Below are 17,756 nucleotides of genomic sequence, written 5' to 3' on the forward strand. Positions count from 1 at the left end.
CTACAAGGTCACATAGGTTTGGGGTCCATTCGTGGTTCGCATTCCATTTCTAGAGTATATGGTTTGTGTTGCCCCTATCCCTATGTGCATCCATTGCATTTTATTGTGACTAAACATTGTTTGCACTGTTTTCTATTGCTATTACTGCATATTTTGGTATTGTGTACATATATCTTGTGTATATTTGCTATCCTCATACTGAGGGTATTCACTGAGATACTTTGGCATATTGTCATAAAAATAAAGTACCTTTATTTTTAGTATATCAGTGTATTGTGTTTTCTTATGATATTGTGCATATGACACTAATGGTACTGTAGGAGCTTCACTCGTCTCCTAGTTCAGCCTAAGCTGCTCTGCTAAGCTACCTTTTCTATCAGCCTAAGCTGCTAGACACCCCTCTACACTAATAAGGGATACCTGGGCCTGGTGCAAAGTGTAAGTACCCCTTGGTAACCACTACAAGCCAGTCCAGCCTCCTACAATGAGCAAAAGAACAATGGATTAAACCCAGATCTGTGACTGGGGGTGAGTGTTTGCATTGTTCAGCACTCCGTCCATTATCCTGTTGTGTTGCTAAAGATGCCCTAAGTGGGAAGGGTATGCCCAGACGTGGGGCCCGTGCTCACTGTGCCACTAGATTCAAGCTAGTCTGGCTGATGAATGGTGATACCCAGAAACTGATCCCAGGATGCTTGTTTCCGGTTCAGGGAGGACCTGGCTTGGCAGTTCGGGCTGGACTGTTCCCTTGAGGAACAGGGTCAAGACTGATTTGCATATAGCGGGGTCCAAACTGGAGAGGCATGGTGAGTAAAAGAACGATGGATTAAACCCAGATCTGTGACTCGGGATGAGTGTTTGCATTGTTCAACACTCCGTCCATCATCCTTTTGTGTTGCTAAAGGTGCCCTAAGTGGGAAGGTTTTGCCCAGACATGGGTCCCGTGCTCACTGTGCCACTGGATTCAAGCTAGCCTGGCTGATGAAGGGTGATACCCAGAAACTGGTCCAGGATGCTTGTTTCTGGTCCAGGGAGGACCTGGCTTGGCAGTTCCGGCTGGACTGTTCCCTTGAGGAACAGGATCAAGACTGATTTGCTTATAGCTGGGTCAAAACTGGCGTGGCATGTGAGCAAAAGAACAATGGATTAAACCCTTGTCTGTGACTGGGGGTGAGTGTTTGCATTGTTCAGCACTCCGTCCATCATCCTTTTGTGTTGCTAAAGTTGCCCTAAGTGGGAAGGGTATGCCCAGACGTGGGTCCCGTACTCACTGTGCCAGTAGATTCAAGCTAGCCTGGCTGATGAAGGGTGATACCCAGAAACTGGTCCCAGGATGCTTTTTTCCCTGGATTCAAGCTAGCCTGGCTGATGAATGGTGATACCTAGAAACCTGTCCGAGGATGCTTGTTTGCGGTCCAGGGAGGACCTGGCTTGGCAGTTCGGGCTGGACTGTTCCATTGCGGAACAGGATCAAGACTGATTTGCATGTAGCTGGGTCCAAACTGGGGTGGCATGGTGAGCAAAAGAACGATGGATTAAACCCAGATCTGTGACTAGGGGTGAGTGTTTGCATTGTTCAGCACTCCATCCATCCTCCTTTTGTGTTTGCTAAAGTTGCCCTAAGTGGGAAGGGTATGCCCAGATGTGGGTGCTGTGCTCACTGTGCCACTGGATTCAAGCTAGCCTGACTGATGAAGGGTGATACCCAGAACAGGTCCCAGGATGCTTGTTTCCAGTCCAGGGAGGACCTGGCTTGGCAGTTTGGGCTGGACTGTTCCCTTGAGAAACAGGGTCAAGATTGATTTGCATATACCTGGCTCGAAACTGAGGTGGCATGGTAAGCAAAAGAACGATGGATTAACCCCAGATCTGTGACTGGGGGTGAGTGTTTGCATTGTTCAGCAGACTGTCCATTATTTTTTTGTGTTGCTAAAGTTGCCCTAAGTGGGAAGGGTATGCCCAGACGTGGGTCCCGTGCTCACTGTGCCACTAGATTCAAGCTAGCCTGTCTGATGAAGGCTGATACCCAGAAACCGGTCCCAGGATGTTTTATTCCCTGGATTCAAGCTAGCCTGGCTGATGAAGGGTGATACCCAGAAACCTGTCCCAAGATGCTTCTTTGCGGTCCAGGGAGGACCTGGCTTGGCAGTTCGGGCTGGACTGTTCCTTTGAGGAACAGGGTCAAGACTGATTTGCATGTAGCTGTGTCCAAACTGGGGTGGCATGGTGATCCAAAGAACGATGGATTAAATCCAGATCTGTGACTGTGGGTGAGTGATTGCATTGTTCAGCACTCCGTCCATCATCCTTTTGTGTTGCTAAAGTTGCCCTAAGTGGGGAGGGTATGCCCAGACGTGGGCCCCGTGCTCACTGTACCACTGGATTCAAGCTAGCCTGACTGATGAAGGGTGATACCCAGAAACCGGTCCCAGGATGCTTTTTTTCCCTGGATTCAAGCTAGCCTGGCTGATGAAGGGTGATACCCAGAAACCTGTCCCAGGATGCTTCTTTGCGGTCCAGGGAGGACCTGGCTTGGCAGTTCAGGCTGGACTGTTCCCTTGAGGAACAGGGTCAAGAAAGATTTGCATGTAGCTGGGTCCAAACTGGGGTGGCATGGTGATCCAAAGAATGATGGATTAAATCCAGATCTGTGACTGGGGGTGAGTGATTGCATTGTTCAGCACTCCGTCCATCATCCTTTTGTGTTGCTTAAGTTGCCCTAAGTGGGAAGGGTATGCCCAGACGTGAGCCCCGTGCTCACTGTACCACTAGATTCAAGCTAGCCTGGCTGATGAAGGGTGATACCCAGAAACCGGTCCCAGGATGCTTCTTTCCGGCCCAGGGAGGACCTGGCTTGGAAGTTTGGGCTGGACTGTTGCCTTGAGGAACAGGGTCAAGACTGATTTGCAGATACCTGGGTCCAAACTGGGGTGGCATGGTGAGCAAAAGAACGATGGATTAAACCTAGATCTGTGACTGGGGCTGAGTGTTTGCATTGTTCAGCACTCCGTCCATCATCCTTTTGTGTTGCTTAAGTTGCTCTAAGTGGGAAGGGTATGCCCAGACGTGGGTCCCGTGCTCACTGTGCCACTAGATTCAAGCTAGCCTGGCTGATGAAGGGTGATACCCAGAAACTGGTCCCAGGATGCTTTTTTCCCTGGATTCAAGCTAGCCTGGCTGATGAATGGTGATACCTAGAAACCTGTCCGAGGATGCTTGTTTGCGGTCCAGGGAGGACCTGGCTTGGCAGCTCGGGCTGGACTGTTTCATTGCGGAACAGGATCAAGACTGATTTGCATGTAGCTGGGTCCAAACTGGGGTGGCATGGTGAGCAAAAGAACAATGGATTAAACCCAGATCTGTGACTAGGGGTGAGTGTTTGCATTGTTCAGCACTCCATCCATCCTCCTTTTGTGTTTGCTAAAGTTGCCCTAAGTGGGAAGGGTATGCCCAGATGTGGGTGCCGTGCTCACTGTGCCACTGGAATCAAGCTAGCCTGACTGATGAAGGGTGATACCCAGAACAGGTCCCAGAATGCTTGTTTCCAGTCCAGGGAGGACCTGGCTTGGCAGTTTGGGCTGGAATGTTCCCTTGAGAAACAGGGTCAAGATTGATTTGCATATACCTGGCTCGAAACTGAGGTGGCATGGTAAGCAAAAGAATGATGGATAAACCCCAGATCTGTGACTGGGGGTGAGTGTTTGCATTGTTCAGCACACTGTCCATTATTTTTTTGTGTTGCTAAAGTTGCCCTAAGTGGGAAGGGTATGCCCAGACTTGAGTCCCGTGCTCACTGTGCCACTAGATTCAAGCTAGCCTGGCTGATGAAGGGTGATACCCAGAAACCGGTCCCAGGATGCTTTACTCGCTGGATTCAAGCTAGCCTGGCTGATGAAGGGTGATACCCAGAAACCTGTCCCAGGATGCTTCTTTGCGGTCCAGGGAGGACCTGGCTTGGCAGTTCGGGCTGGACTGTTCCCTTGAGGAACAGGGTCAAGACTGATTTGCATGTAGCTGTGTCCAAACTGGGGTGGCATGGTGATCCAAAGAACGATGGATTAAATCCAGATCTGTGACTGTGGGTGAGTGATTGCATTGTTCAGCACTCCGTCCATCATCCTTTTGTGTTGCTAAAATTGCCCTAAGTGGGAAGGGTATACCCACACTTGAGCCCCGTGCTCACTGTACCACTGGATTCAAGCTAGCCTGACTGATGAAGGGTGATACCCAGAAACCGGTCCCTGGATGCTTGTTTCCGGTCCAGGGAGGACCTGGCTTGGCAGTTTGGGCTGGACTGTTGCCTTGAGGAACAGGGTCAAGACTGATTTGCATATACCTGGGTCCAAACTGGGGTGGCATGGTGAGCAAAAGAACGATGGATTAAACCTAGATCTGTGACTGGGGCTGAGTGTTTGCATTGTTCAGCACTCCGTCCATCATCCTTTTGTGTTGCTTAAGTTGCCCTAAGTGGGAAGGGTATGCCCAGACGTGGGTCCCGTGCTCACTGTGCCACTAGATTCAAGCTAGCCTGGCTGATGAAGGGTGATACCCAGAAACTGGTCCCAGGATGCTTTTTTCCCTGGATTCAAGCTAGCCTGGCTGATCAATGGTGATAACTAGAAACCTGTCCGAGGATGCTTGTTTGCGGTCCAGGGAGGACCTGGCTTGGCAGCTCGGGCTGGACTGTTCCATTGCGGAACAGGATCAAGACTGATTTGCATGTAGCTGGGTCCAAATTGGGGTGGCATGGTGAGCAAAAGAACAATGGATTGAACCCAGATCTGTGACTAGGGGTGAGTGTTTGCATTGTTCAGCGCTCCATCCATCCTCCTTTTGTGTTTGCTAAAGTTGCCCTAAGTGGGAAGGGTATGCCCAGATGTGGGTGCCATGCTCACTGTGCCACTGGATTCAAGCTAGCCTGACTGATGAAGGGTGATACCCAGAACAGGTCCCAGGATGCTTGTTTCCAGTCCAGGGAGGACCTGGCTTGGCAGTTTGGGCTGGACTGTTCCCTTGAGAAACAGGGTCAAGATTGATTTGCATATACCTGGCTCGAAACTGAGGTGGCATGGTAAGCAAAAGAATGATGGATTAACCCCAGATCTGAGACTGGGGGTGAGTGTTTGCATTGTTCAGCAGACTGTCCATTATTTTTTTGTGTTGCTAAAGTTGCCCTAAGTGGGAAGGGTATGCCCAGACGTGGGTCCCGTGCTCACTGTGCCACTAGATTCAAGCTAGCCTGGCTGATGAAGGCTGATACCCAGAAACCGGTCCCAGGATGCTTTATTCCCTGGATTCAAGCTAGCCTGGCTGATGAAGGGTGATACCCAGAAACCTGTCCCAGGATGCTTCTTTGCGGTCCAGGAAGGACCTGGCTTGGCAGTTCGGGCTGGACTGTTCCCTTGAGGAAAAGGGTCAAGACTGATTTGCATGTAGCTGTGTCCAAACTGGGGCGGCATGGTGATCCAAAGAACGATGGATTAAATCCAGATCTGTGACTGTGGGTGAGTGATTGCATTGTTCAGCACTCCGTCCATCATCCTTTTGTGTTGCTAAAGTTGCCCTAAGTGGGGAGGGTATGCCCAGACGTGGGCCCCGTGCTCACTGTACCACTGGATTCAAGCTAGCCTGACTGATGAAGGGTGATACCCAGAAACCAGTCCCAGGATGCTTTTTTTCCCTGGATTCAAGCTATCCTGGCTGATGAAGGGTGATACCCAGAAACCTGCCCCAGGATGCTTCTTTGCGGTCCAGGGAGGACCTGGCTTGGCAGTTCAGGCTGGACTGTTCCCTTGAGGAACAGGGTCAAGACTGATTTTCATGTAGCTTGGTCCAAACTGGGGTGGCATGGTGATCCAAAGAATGATGGATTAAATCCAGATCTGTGACTGGGGGTGAGTGATTGCATTGTTCAGCACTCCGTCCATCATCCTTTTGTGTTGCTAAAATTGCCCTAAGTGGGAAGGGTATACCCAGACGTGAGTCCCGTGCTCACTGTACCACTGGATTCAAGCTAGCCTGACTGATGAAGGGTGATACCCAGAAACCGGTCCCAGGATGCTTGTTTCCGGTCCAGGGAGGACCTGGCTTGGCAGTTTGGGCTGGACTGTTGCCTTGAGGAACAGGGTCAAGACTGATTTGCATATACCTGGGTCCAAACTGGGGTGGCATGGTGAGCAAAAGAACGATGGATTAAACCTAGATCTGTGACTGGGGCTGAGTGTTTGCATTGTTCAGCACTCCGTCCATCATCCTTTTGTGTTGCTTAAGTTGCCCTAAGTGGGAAGGGTATGCCCAGACGTGGATCCCGTGCTCACTGTGCCACTAGATTCAAGCTAGCCTGGCTGACGAAGGGTGATACCCAGAAACTGGTCCCAGGATGCTTTTTTCCCTGGATTCAAGCTAGCCTGGCTGATGAATGGTGATACCTAGAAACCTGTCCGAGGATGCTTGTTTGCGGTCCAGGGAGGACCTGGCTTGGCAGTTTGGGCTGGACTGTTCCATTGCGGGACAGGATCAAGACTGATTTGCATGTGGCTGGGTCCAAACTGGGGTGGCATGGTGAGCAAAAGAACAATGGATTAAACCCAGTTCTGTGACTAGGGGTGAGTGTTTGCATTGTTCAGCACTCCATCCATCCTCCTTTTGTGTTTGCTAAAGTTGACCTAAGTGGGAAGGGTATGCCCAGATGTGGGTGCCATGCTCACTGTGCCACTGGATTCAAACTAGCCTGACTGATGAAGGGTGATACCCAGAACAGGTCCCAGGATGCTTGTTTCCAGTCCAGGGAGGACCTGGCTTGGCAGTTTGGGCTGGACTGTTCCCTTGAGAAACAGGGTCAGGAGTGATTTGCATATACCTGGCTCGAAACTGAGGTGGCATGGTAAGCAAAAGAACGATGGATTAACCCCAGATCTGTGACTGGGGGTGAGTGTTTGCATTGTTCAGCACACTGTCCATTATTTGTTTGTGTTGCTAAAGTTGCCCTAAGTGGGAAGGGTATGCCCAGACGTGGGTCCCGTGCTCACTATGCCACTAGATTCAAGCTAGCCTGGCTGATGAAGGCTGATACCCAGAAACCGGTCCCAGAATGCTTTATTCCCTGGATTCAAGCTAGCCTGGCTGATGAATGGTGATACCCAGAAACCTGTCCCAGGATGCTTCTTTGCGGTCCAGGGAGGACCTGGCTTGGCAGTTCGGGCTGGACTGTTCCCTTGAGGAACAGGGTCAAGACTGATTTGCATGTAGCTGTGTCCAAACTGGGGTGGCATGGTGGTCCAAAGAACAATGGATTAAATCCAGATCTGTGACTGTTGGTGAGTGATTGCATTGTTCAGCACTCCGTCCATCATCCTTTTGTGTTGCTAAAGTTGCCCTAAGTGGGGAGGGTATGCCCAGACGTGGGCCCCGTGCTCACTGTACCACTGGATTCAAGCTAGCTTGGCTGATGAAGGGTGATACCCAGAAACCTGTCCCAGGATGCTTCTTTGCGGTCCTGGGAGGACCTGGCTTGGCAGTTCAGGCTGGACTGTTCCCTTGAGGAACAGGGTCAAGACTGATTTGCATGTAGCTGGGTCCAAACTGGGGTGGCATGGTGATCCAAAGAATGATGGATTAAATCCAGATCTGTGACTGGGGGTGAGTGATTGCATTGTTCAGCACTCCGTCCATCATCCTTTTGTGTTGCTAAAATTGCCCTAAGTGGGAAGGGTATACCCAGACGTGAGCCCCGTGCTCACTGTACCACAGGATTCAAGCTAGCCTGACTGATGAAGGGTGATATCCAGAAACCGGTCCCAGGATGCTTGTTTCCGGTCCAGGGAGGACCTGGCTTGGCAGTTTGGGCTGGACTGTTGCCTTGAGGAACAGGGTCAAGACTGATTTGCATATACCTGGGCCAAACTGGGGTGGCATGGTGAGCAAAAGAACGATGGATTAAACCTAGATCTGTGACTGGGGCTGAGTGTTTGCATTGTTCAGCACTCCGTCCATCATCCTTTTGTGTTGCTTAAATTGCCCTAAGTGGGAAGGGTATGCCCAGACGTGGGGCCCGTGCTCACTGTGCCACTGAATTCAAGCTAGTCTGGCTGATGAAGGGTGATACCCAGAAACCGGTCCCAGGATGCTTGTTTCCGGTCCAGGAAAGACCTGGCTTGGCAGTTCGGGCTGGACTGATTGGCATATAGCTGAGTCCAAACTGGGGTGGCATGTATGCAAAAGAACAATGGATTAAACCCAGATCTGTGACTCGGAGTGAGTGTTTGCATTGTTCAGCACTCCATCCGAGAAATCCTTTTGTGTTGCTAAAGTTGCCCTAAGTGGGAAGGGTATGCCCAGACGTGGGTGCCGTCCTCACTGTGCCACTGGATTCAAGCTAACCTGGCTGATGAAGGGTGATTCTCAGAAACCAGTACCAGGATGCTTGTTTCCGATCCAGGGAGGACCTGGCTTGGCAGTTCGGGCTGGACTGTTCCCTTGAGGAACAAGGTCAAGACTGATTTGCACATAGCTGGGTCCAAACTGGGGTGGCATGATGAGCAAAAGAACAATGGATTAAACCCAGATCTGTGACTGGGGGTGATAGTTTGCATTATTCAGCACTCCGTCGATTATCGTGTCATGTTGCTAAAGTTGCCCTAAGTGGGAAGGGTATGCCCAGACGTGGGTCCTGTCTCACTGTGCCACTGGCTTCAAGCTAACCTGGCTGATGAAGGGTGATACCCAGAAACTGGTCCCAGGATGCTTGTTTCTGGTCCAGGGAGGACCTGGCTTGGCAGTTCGGGCTGGACTCTTCCCTTGAGGAACAGGGTCAAGACTGCTTTGCATATAGCTGGATCCAAACTGGAGTGGCATGGTGAGTAAAAGAACAATGGATTAAACCCAGACCTGTGACTGGGGGTGAGTGTTTGCATTGTTCAGCACTCCATCCATCATCCTTTTGTGTTGCTAAAGTTGCCCTAAGTGGGAAGGATATGCCCAGACGTGGGACCCGTGCTCACTGTGCCACTGGATTCAAGCTAGCCTGACTGATGAGGGGTGATACCCTGAAACTGGGCCCAGGATGCTTGTTTCCAGTCCAGGGAGGACCTGGCTTGGCAGTTCGGGCTGGACTGTTCCCTTGAGGAACAGGGTCAAGACTGATTTGAATATAGCTGGGTCCAAACTGGAGTGGCATGGTGAGTAAAATAACAATGGATTAAACCCAGATCTGTGACTGGGGATGAGTGGTTGCATTGTTCAGCACTCCGTCCATCATCCTTTTGTGTTGCTAAAGGTGCCCTAAGTGGGAAGGTTTTGCCCAGACATGGGTCCCGTGCTCACTGTGCCACTGGATTCAAGCTAGGCTGGCTGATGAAGGGTGATACCCAGAAACCGGTCCCGGGATGCTTGTTTCCAGGAGGACCTGGCTTGGCAGCTTGGGCTGGACTGTTCCCTTGAGGAACAGGATCAAGACTGATTTGCATATATCTGGGTGCAAACTGGGGTGGCATGGTGAGCAAAAGAACAATGGATTAAACCCAGATCTGTGACTGGGGGTGAGTGTTTGCATTGTTCAGAACTCCGTCCATCATCCTTTTGTGTTGCTTAAGTTGCCCTAAGTGGGAAGGGTATGCCCAGACGTGGGTTCCGTGATCACTGTGCCACTGAATTCAAGCTAGTCTGGCTGATGAAGGGTGATACCCAGAAACCTGTCACAGGATTCTTGTTTCCTGTTCCAGGGACGACCTGGCTTGGCAGTTTGGGCTGGACTGTTCCCTTGAAGGACAGGGGCAAGACTGATTTGCATATAGCTGAGTCCAAACTGGGGTGGCATGTATGCAAAAGAACGCTGGATTAAACCCAGATCTTTGACTGGGAGTGAGTGTTTGCATTGTTCAGCACTCCATCCAGCATCCTTTTGAGTTGTTAAAGTTGCCCTAAGTGGGAAGGGTATGCCCAGACGTTGGTGCCGTGCTCACTGTGCCACTGGATTCAAGCTACCCTGGCTGATAAAGGGTGATACACAGAAACTGATTCCAGGATGCTTGTTTCCGGTCCAGGGAGGACCTGGCTTGGCAGTTTGGGCTGGACTGTTCCCTTGAGGAACAGGGTCAAGACTGATTTGCATATAGCTAAGTCCAAACTGGCGTAGCATGGTGAGCAAAAGAACGATGGATTAAACTCAGATCTGTGACTGGGGGTGAGTGTTTATATTGTTCAGCACTCCATCCATCATCCTTTTGTGTTGCTAAAGGTGTCCTAAGTGGGAAGGTTTTGCCCAGACATGGGTCCCGTGCTCACGGTGCTACTGGATTCAAGCTAGCCTGGCTGATGAAGGGTGATGCCCAGAAACCGGTTCCAGCGTGCTTGTTTCCAGGAGGATCTGGCTTGGCAGTTCGGGCTGGACTGTTCCCTTGAGGAACAGGATCAAGACTGATTTGCATATAGCTGGGTCCAAACAGGGGTGGCATGGGAGCAAAAGAACGATGGATTAAACCCAGATTTGTGATTGGGGGGTGAGTGTTTGCATTGTTCAGCACTCCATCCATCATCCTTTTGTGTTGCTAAAGGTGCCCTAAGTGGGAAGGGTATGCCCAGATGTGGGTGCCATGCTCACTGTGCCACTGAATTCAAGCTAGTCTGGCTGATGAAGGGTGATACCCAGAAACCGGTCCCAGGATGCTTGTTTCCGGTCCAGGAAAGACCTGGCTTGGCAGTTCGGGCTGGACTGATTGGCATATAGCTGAGTCCAAACTGGGGTGGCATGTATGCAAAAGAACAATGGATTAAACCCAGATCTGTGACTCGGAGTGAGTGTTTGCATTGTTCAGCACTCCATCCGAGAAATCCTTTTGTGTTGCTAAAGTTGCCCTAAGTGGGAAGGGTATGCCCAGACGTGGGTGCCGTCCTCACTGTGCCACTGGATTCAAGCTAACCTGGCTGATGAAGGGTGATTCTCAGAAACCAGTACCAGGATGCTTGTTTCCGATCCAGGGAGGACCTGGCTTGGCAGTTCGGGCTGGACTGTTCCCTTGAGGAACAAGGTCAAGACTGATTTGCACATAGCTGGGTCCAAACTGGGGTGGCATGATGAGCAAAAGAACAATGGATTAAACCCAGATCTGTGACTGGGGGTGATAGTTTGCATTATTCAGCACTCCGTCGATTATCGTGTCATGTTGCTAAAGTTGCACTAAGTGGGAAGGGTATGCCCAGACGTGGGTCCTGTCTCACTGTGCCACTGGCTTCAAGCTAACCTGGCTGATGAAGGGTGATACCCAGAAACTGGTCCCAGGATGCTTGTTTCTGGTCCAGGGAGGACCTGGCTTGGCAGTTCGTGCTGGACTCTTCCCTTGAGGAACAGGGTCAAGACTGCTTTGCATATAGCTGGATCCAAACTGGAGTGGCATGGTGAGTAAAAGAACGATGGATTAAACCCAGATCTGTGACTGGGGATGAGTGTTTGCATTGTTCAGCACTCCGTGCATCATCCTTTTGTGTTGCTAAAGGTGCCCGAAGTGGGAAGGTTTTACCCAGACATGGGTCCCGTGCTCACTGTGCCATTGGATTCAAGCTAGCCTGGCTCATGAAGGGTGATACCCAGAAACCGGTCCCAGGATGCTTGTTTCTGGTCCAGGGAGGACCTGGCTTGGCAGTTCGGGCTGGACTCTTCCCTTGAGGAACAGGGTCAAGACTGATTTGCATATAGCTGGGTGCAAACTGGGGTGGCAATGGGAGCAAAAGAACAATGGATTAAACCCAGACCTGTGACTGGGGGTGAGTGTTTGCATTGTTCAGCACTCCGTCCATCATCCTTTTGTGTTCCTAAAGTTGCCCTAAGTGGGAAGGATATGCCCAGACGTGGGACCCGTGCTCACTGTGCCACTGGATTCAAGCTAGCCTGACTGTTGAGGGGTGATACCCAGAAACTGGGCCCAGGATGCTTGTTTCCAGTCCAGGGAGGACCTGGCTTGGCAGTTCGGGCTGGACTGTTCCCTTGAGGAACAGGGTCAAGACTGATTTGAATATAGCTGGGTCCAAACTGGAGTGGCATGGTGAGTAAAATAACAATGGATTAAACCCAGATCTGTGACTGGGGATGAGTGGTTGCATTGTTCAGCACTCCGTCCATCATCCTTTTGTGTTGCTAAAGGTGCCCTAAGTGGGAAGGTTTTGCCCAGACATGGGTCCCGTGCTCACTGTGCCACTGGATTCAAGCTAGGCTGGCTGATGAAGGGTGATACCCAGAAACCGGTCCCGGGATGCTTGTTTCCAGGAGGACCTGGCTTGGCAGCTTGGGCTGGACTGTTCCCTTGAGGAACAGGATCAAGACTGATTTGCATATATCTGGGTGCAAACTGGGGTGGCATGGTGAGCAAAAGAACAATGGATTAAACCCAGATCTGTGACTGGGGGTGAGTGTTTGCATTGTTCAGAACTCCGTCCATCATCCTTTTGTGTTGCTTAAGTTGCCCTAAGTGGGAAGGGTATGCCCAGACGTGGGTTCCGTGATCACTGTGCCACTGAATTCAAGCTAGTCTGGCTGATGAAGGGTGATACCCAGAAACCGGTCACAGGATTCTTGTTTCCTGTTCCAGGGACGACCTGGCTTGGCAGTTTGGGCTGGACTGTTCCCTTGAAGGACAGGGGCAAGACTGATTTGCATATAGCTGAGTCCAAACTGGGGTGGCATGTATGCAAAAGAACGCTGGATTAAACCCAGATCTTTGACTGGGAGTGAGTGTTTGCATTGTTCAGCACTCCATCCAGCATCCTTTTGAGTTGTTAAAGTTGCCCTAAGTGGGAAGGGTATGCCCAGACGTTGGTGCCGTGCTCACTGTGCCACTGGATTCAAGCTAGCCTGGCTGATAAAGGGTGATACACAGAAACTGATTCCAGGATGCTTGTTTCCGGTCCAGGGAGGACCTGGCTTGGCAGTTTGGGCTGGACTGTTCCCTTGAGGAACAGGGTCAAGACTGATTTGCATATAGCTAAGTCCAAACTGGGGTAGCATGGTGAGCAAAAGAACGATGGATTAAACTCAGATCTGTGACTGGGGGTGAGTGTTTATATTGTTCAGCACTCCATCCATCATCCTTTTGTGTTGCTAAAGGTGTCCTAAGTGGGAAGGTTTTGCCCAGACATGGGTCCCGTGCTCACGGTGCTACTGGATTCAAGCTAGCCTGGCTGATGAAGGGTGATGCCCAGAAACCGGTTCCAGCGTGCTTGTTTCCAGGAGGATCTGGCTTGGCAGTTCGGGCTGGACTGTTCCCTTGAGGAACAGGATCAAGACTGATTTGCATATAGCTGGGTCCAAACAGGGGTGGCATGGGAGCAAAAGAACGATGGATTAAACCCAGATTTGTGATTGGGGGGTGAGTGTTTGCATTGTTCAGCACTCCATCCATCATCCTTTTGTGTTGCTAAAGGTGCCCTAAGTGGGAAGGTTTTGCCCAGACGTGGGTTCCGTGATCACTGTGCCACTGAATTCAAGCTAGCCTGTCTGATGAAGGGTGATACCCAGAAACCGGTCCCAGAATGCTTGTTTCCGGTCCAGGGACGACCTGGCATGGCAGTTCTGCTTTACTGTTCCCTTGAAGGACAGGGGCAAGACTGATTTGCATATAGCTGAGTCCAAACTGGGGTGGCATGTATACAAAAGAACGCTGGATTAAAGCCAGATCTGTGACTGGGAGTGAGTGTTTGCATTGTTCAGCACTCCATCCAGCATCCTTTTGAGTTGCTAAAGTTGCCTTAAGTGGGAAGGGTATGCCCAGACGTGGGTGCCGTGCTCACTGTGCCACTGGATTCAAGCTAACCTGGCTGATAAAGGGTGATACACAGAAACCGGTTCCAGGATGCTTGTTTCCGGTCCAGGGAGGACCTGGCTTGGCATTTCGGGCTGGACTGTTCCCTTGAGGAACAGGGTCAAGACTGATTTGCATATAGCTAAGTCCAAACTGGGGTAGCATGGTGAGCAAAAGAACGATGGATTAAACTCAGATCTGTGACTGGGGTGAGTGTTTATATTGTTCAGCACTCTGTCCATCATCGTTTTGTGTTGCTAAAGTTGCCCTAAGTGGGAAGGTTATGCCCAGACGTGGGTCCCGTGCTCACTGTGCCACTTGATTCAAGCTAGCCTGGCTGATGAATGGTGATACCCAGAAACCAGTCCCAGGATGCTTGTTTCTGATCCAGGGAGGACCTGGCTTGGCAGTTTGGGCTAGACTGTTCCTTGAGGAACAGGGTCAAGACTGATTTGCACATAGCTGGGTCCAAACTGGGGTGGCATGGTGAGCAAAAGAACAATGGATTAAACCCAGATCTGTGACTGGGGGTGTGTGTCTGCATTGTTCAGCACTCCGTCCATCATCCTTTTGTGTTGCTATGTGAAAAGTAGGAAATGTACGTCTTTGTTTTGCATGTCCTAGTAGTGACAAAGGACCTATTTAATTTTTCACTACTGTGAGAGTTGCTCTTCTCATAGATTAGCACTGGGAATTCTCTTATATATGTCTAAGTGGCAATTTCTGTTCTGGAAGGAGTAGTGTTGGCTTGTTTGGCATGTTTGGAATGGTAGTGATAAATCCTGCTTACTGCTGTAGTTGGGTTTTACATTACTTTCCTAGAAATGCTACTTTTAGAAACTAGGCATTTCTCTGTGCTTATGACTCTAGTGTATTGCAGCCTGACTCTTCACATCTAGGGCAGAGTGACAGCTGTACTTTGTACATACTTTCCAGGCAGCCACAACACAGGAGTGGGTAGGCGTAACAGGAGAGGCATCTGCATCCATCTGCATACTGGTAGTCTTCCTGGGCTCGGATAGAGGGAGACGAGGAGCAACTATATTTGTATTGGCTCTGCCCTTGCTCACTCAACGGGCTGATTTACCCCTACTGATCTCTGGAGCCAGGGCTGGGTTGAAAGGGGTTGTTTTACATTTAAAAGGGTTCCTTCGAAGTCATCTCTGGTCAAAGGCATTTTGAAGTTTAAGTACAGAGACTCTGACCCCTTGATTTTAAGAACACTTTTGGAACTGGGACTAAACCTCTTTGGGAAGGACTGCTGCGCTGCACAAATGAATCATCTGGACTGCTCTTCTGTTTTTATGCTGCTACCTGCTACTTACTGTGTGGAATAAAGGACTCACTGGCTTGCTTTTCTGTTTGTTGCCCTGCTGCCAGCCGCTCTCTCTAATTCTGGGTGTCCAGGTGACTGTTATTTGCTAAGAGGACCCGCCATCAGGACTACTTGTCCTATGTGCTGACCTACTACTTGCTAGCCCCTTCTGTGTCCCACACCTAGGGCCTGATTTATACTTTTTGGAGCAAAACTGCACTAACACATTTTTGCACCAACATCTTTGCACTGGCTTGCATCATTCTTGAGTGCCAGTCGAGCACCATATTTATAGAGTGGTGCAAGCCGGTGCAAAGGGTAGTCTAGCGTAAAAAAGATTGACATTAGCTGGGTGGGGTGGCAGTATGGGGGAAGAGAGCTTTGCACCAAAAAATGACATTAGGCAGGTTAGAGTAAAAAAAATGACTCTAACCAGCCTAACGTCATTTTTGGAGGCAAAACCATCCATACCACAACTCCTGTCTTAGAAAAGACAGGAATCATGCCCACCACTCCAATGGCCAGCACTGGGGACCAGGGTCCCCTGGGCATGGCCATTGCACCCAGTGCCAAGTAGGGGGGCCCATTTTAAGGGCCCCCCATGGCACTTAAAAAAAAAAAAGAATTACTTACTTGTAAGTACCTATAGTTGCCTGGGTTGGGGTCTCGCCCATCGTCCGCTGTGCCTCTGGTGCGGGTGTCCCTGGGGCCTGGGGAGGGCACCTGTGGGCTTATTCCTTGGTGTTCCATCATGGAAATAGGCCCACAGGTCCCCTAACGCCTGCCTTGACCCAGGCGTTAAATAATGGTCCATTATTTGACCCCTTGTCCCCCCATGCGTGATTTTAGCACGGGATTAAATATGGCACTAAGGCCATAGAGTAATTTTTTGCACAGGAACTCCTACCTTGCATCTCATTGACGCAAGGGAGGTTCCCATGTCCAAAAAATGACTTTAATTCCATGACTTTGGGGCTAGACGGTTCTATTGCCAAAGTATAAATATGGAGTTAGTTTTGCACCAAATTTGCATTAAACAAATGACGCAAATTCGGCACAAAACAAGTATAAAGATGCCTCCTAGTGTTCTCTAAGAGCTGGCTGGAGGACCCCTGATCCCTCAGAGTCCCTACACTAGCAATATTGTTAAGGTGCTCTAAGGCTGGGTAATTTCACCTTCATTAGCGCACAGAGAGCGCTTTATATTTTTACTTTACCAGTACCACTAGAGTGGTGTGAGCTTTTTCACCCCTCACTCTTTTATTTTCATTTTATCTGCCTAGTGCGTGTCCACTGCTTTCATAGTGCCCTGTAAACATTACTGGCCAAATCCTCTGCACTGGCTTTCTGCAGTGATTTTTCCTCATGCTGCGTACTTTGGAACAACAGTGTGCTGAGTGAGAGAGTCGCCGCAGCACCACACATCGTGGCCCCCAGGATAAAGCATTGCCTGGGCACCACCTGGGGCTATGCCGAATACTCTCCCTGGTGAGGCCCTCCTCTGTGGGAACCGCAATACAAAGGAAAAGGTTGCCACTTAGATGTGCAGTGTTGAGCCAGGGAACTGAGGCTCGCTGACCCCGCTACGCTCCCTGAATCTGCACCATGAGCATGGACGTTCAGGGAACTTGAAGTTCCTAATGCAGGCCCCTACTCCTGAGGCTCATCGGTACCTATATTGACTTGGACCTTGGGCAGCGGTAGGTGGTCACCATGAGATACAAAGGGAGGTCTCCCAAGCCTGCAGTGTGACCACTAGCCCCGTAACCACTGCAGCTTCCCTGCATTATTGCAGTCAGCTGCCCTTTGCTAATTTCACAGACAGGTGGACTCAGGGAGGTCTCCCCCTGATTCCACAGTTTGTGCCCTGCTCCCACTGTGTTTGGACATACCTTAGGCTATTCCTCCTGGGTCTGGGTGGGTCTTTATAACGGAATCCCGTTTGCCACCAGGAGGTGGCTTTGCTCCACAGAAGAACTTGCCTCATCTGGGGAAATCAACAGAAACTATCATAAACAAGCTAGTAGGAGTGCAGGTTCATCTGCATCCTCTGGGGATAGATGGTGTTTAAACAAAATGGCATTATGTACACTACTAAAGTATTGCTTATTGTTTTGGGTCTCAGGAAAGGAAAGGCACTGTAAAAGGCCCTATAGGGGCACAGGGGCTCCTTGGCTTGAGGTCTTCTTCATAAAACAATGACCTATGTGTTGTTACTCCAACACCTAGGATTGTTTGCATGACACTTCTGCAATACCTATATTTATTCATGTAATATTACAGCAATACCTGTGGCTGCATAATTGATACTGCCTTACCCTGGTCAAGATACAGAGTACTACTTCAGTATTTATGTATTTATGTAATCTGTACGGTATCTATGATTTGACAATGTTGTATGGTAACTAACATGTTTTTTTTCATAACGTGAAAGGCACTTGATGCAGAGAGTTCATGTAGTTTTTTTATATATATCTTGAATAATAGAAACATTTTTATATAATCTGTCAAGTCTCTTTTGTGGTGTAATTATTGTATCACTGGTGTGAGTGTGTTGTGCAAACGCTTTACACATTGCGCCTAGGGTTAAGCCTGACTGCTCTGCGCTAAGCTACGAGGAGGTAAACACAGGTTATCTTTGGTGTGTAACTTAC

The sequence above is a fragment of the Pleurodeles waltl genome, chromosome 5, assembly GCF_031143425.1.
Source record: "Pleurodeles waltl isolate 20211129_DDA chromosome 5, aPleWal1.hap1.20221129, whole genome shotgun sequence".
Classification (NCBI taxonomy): domain Eukaryota; kingdom Metazoa; phylum Chordata; class Amphibia; order Caudata; family Salamandridae; genus Pleurodeles; species Pleurodeles waltl.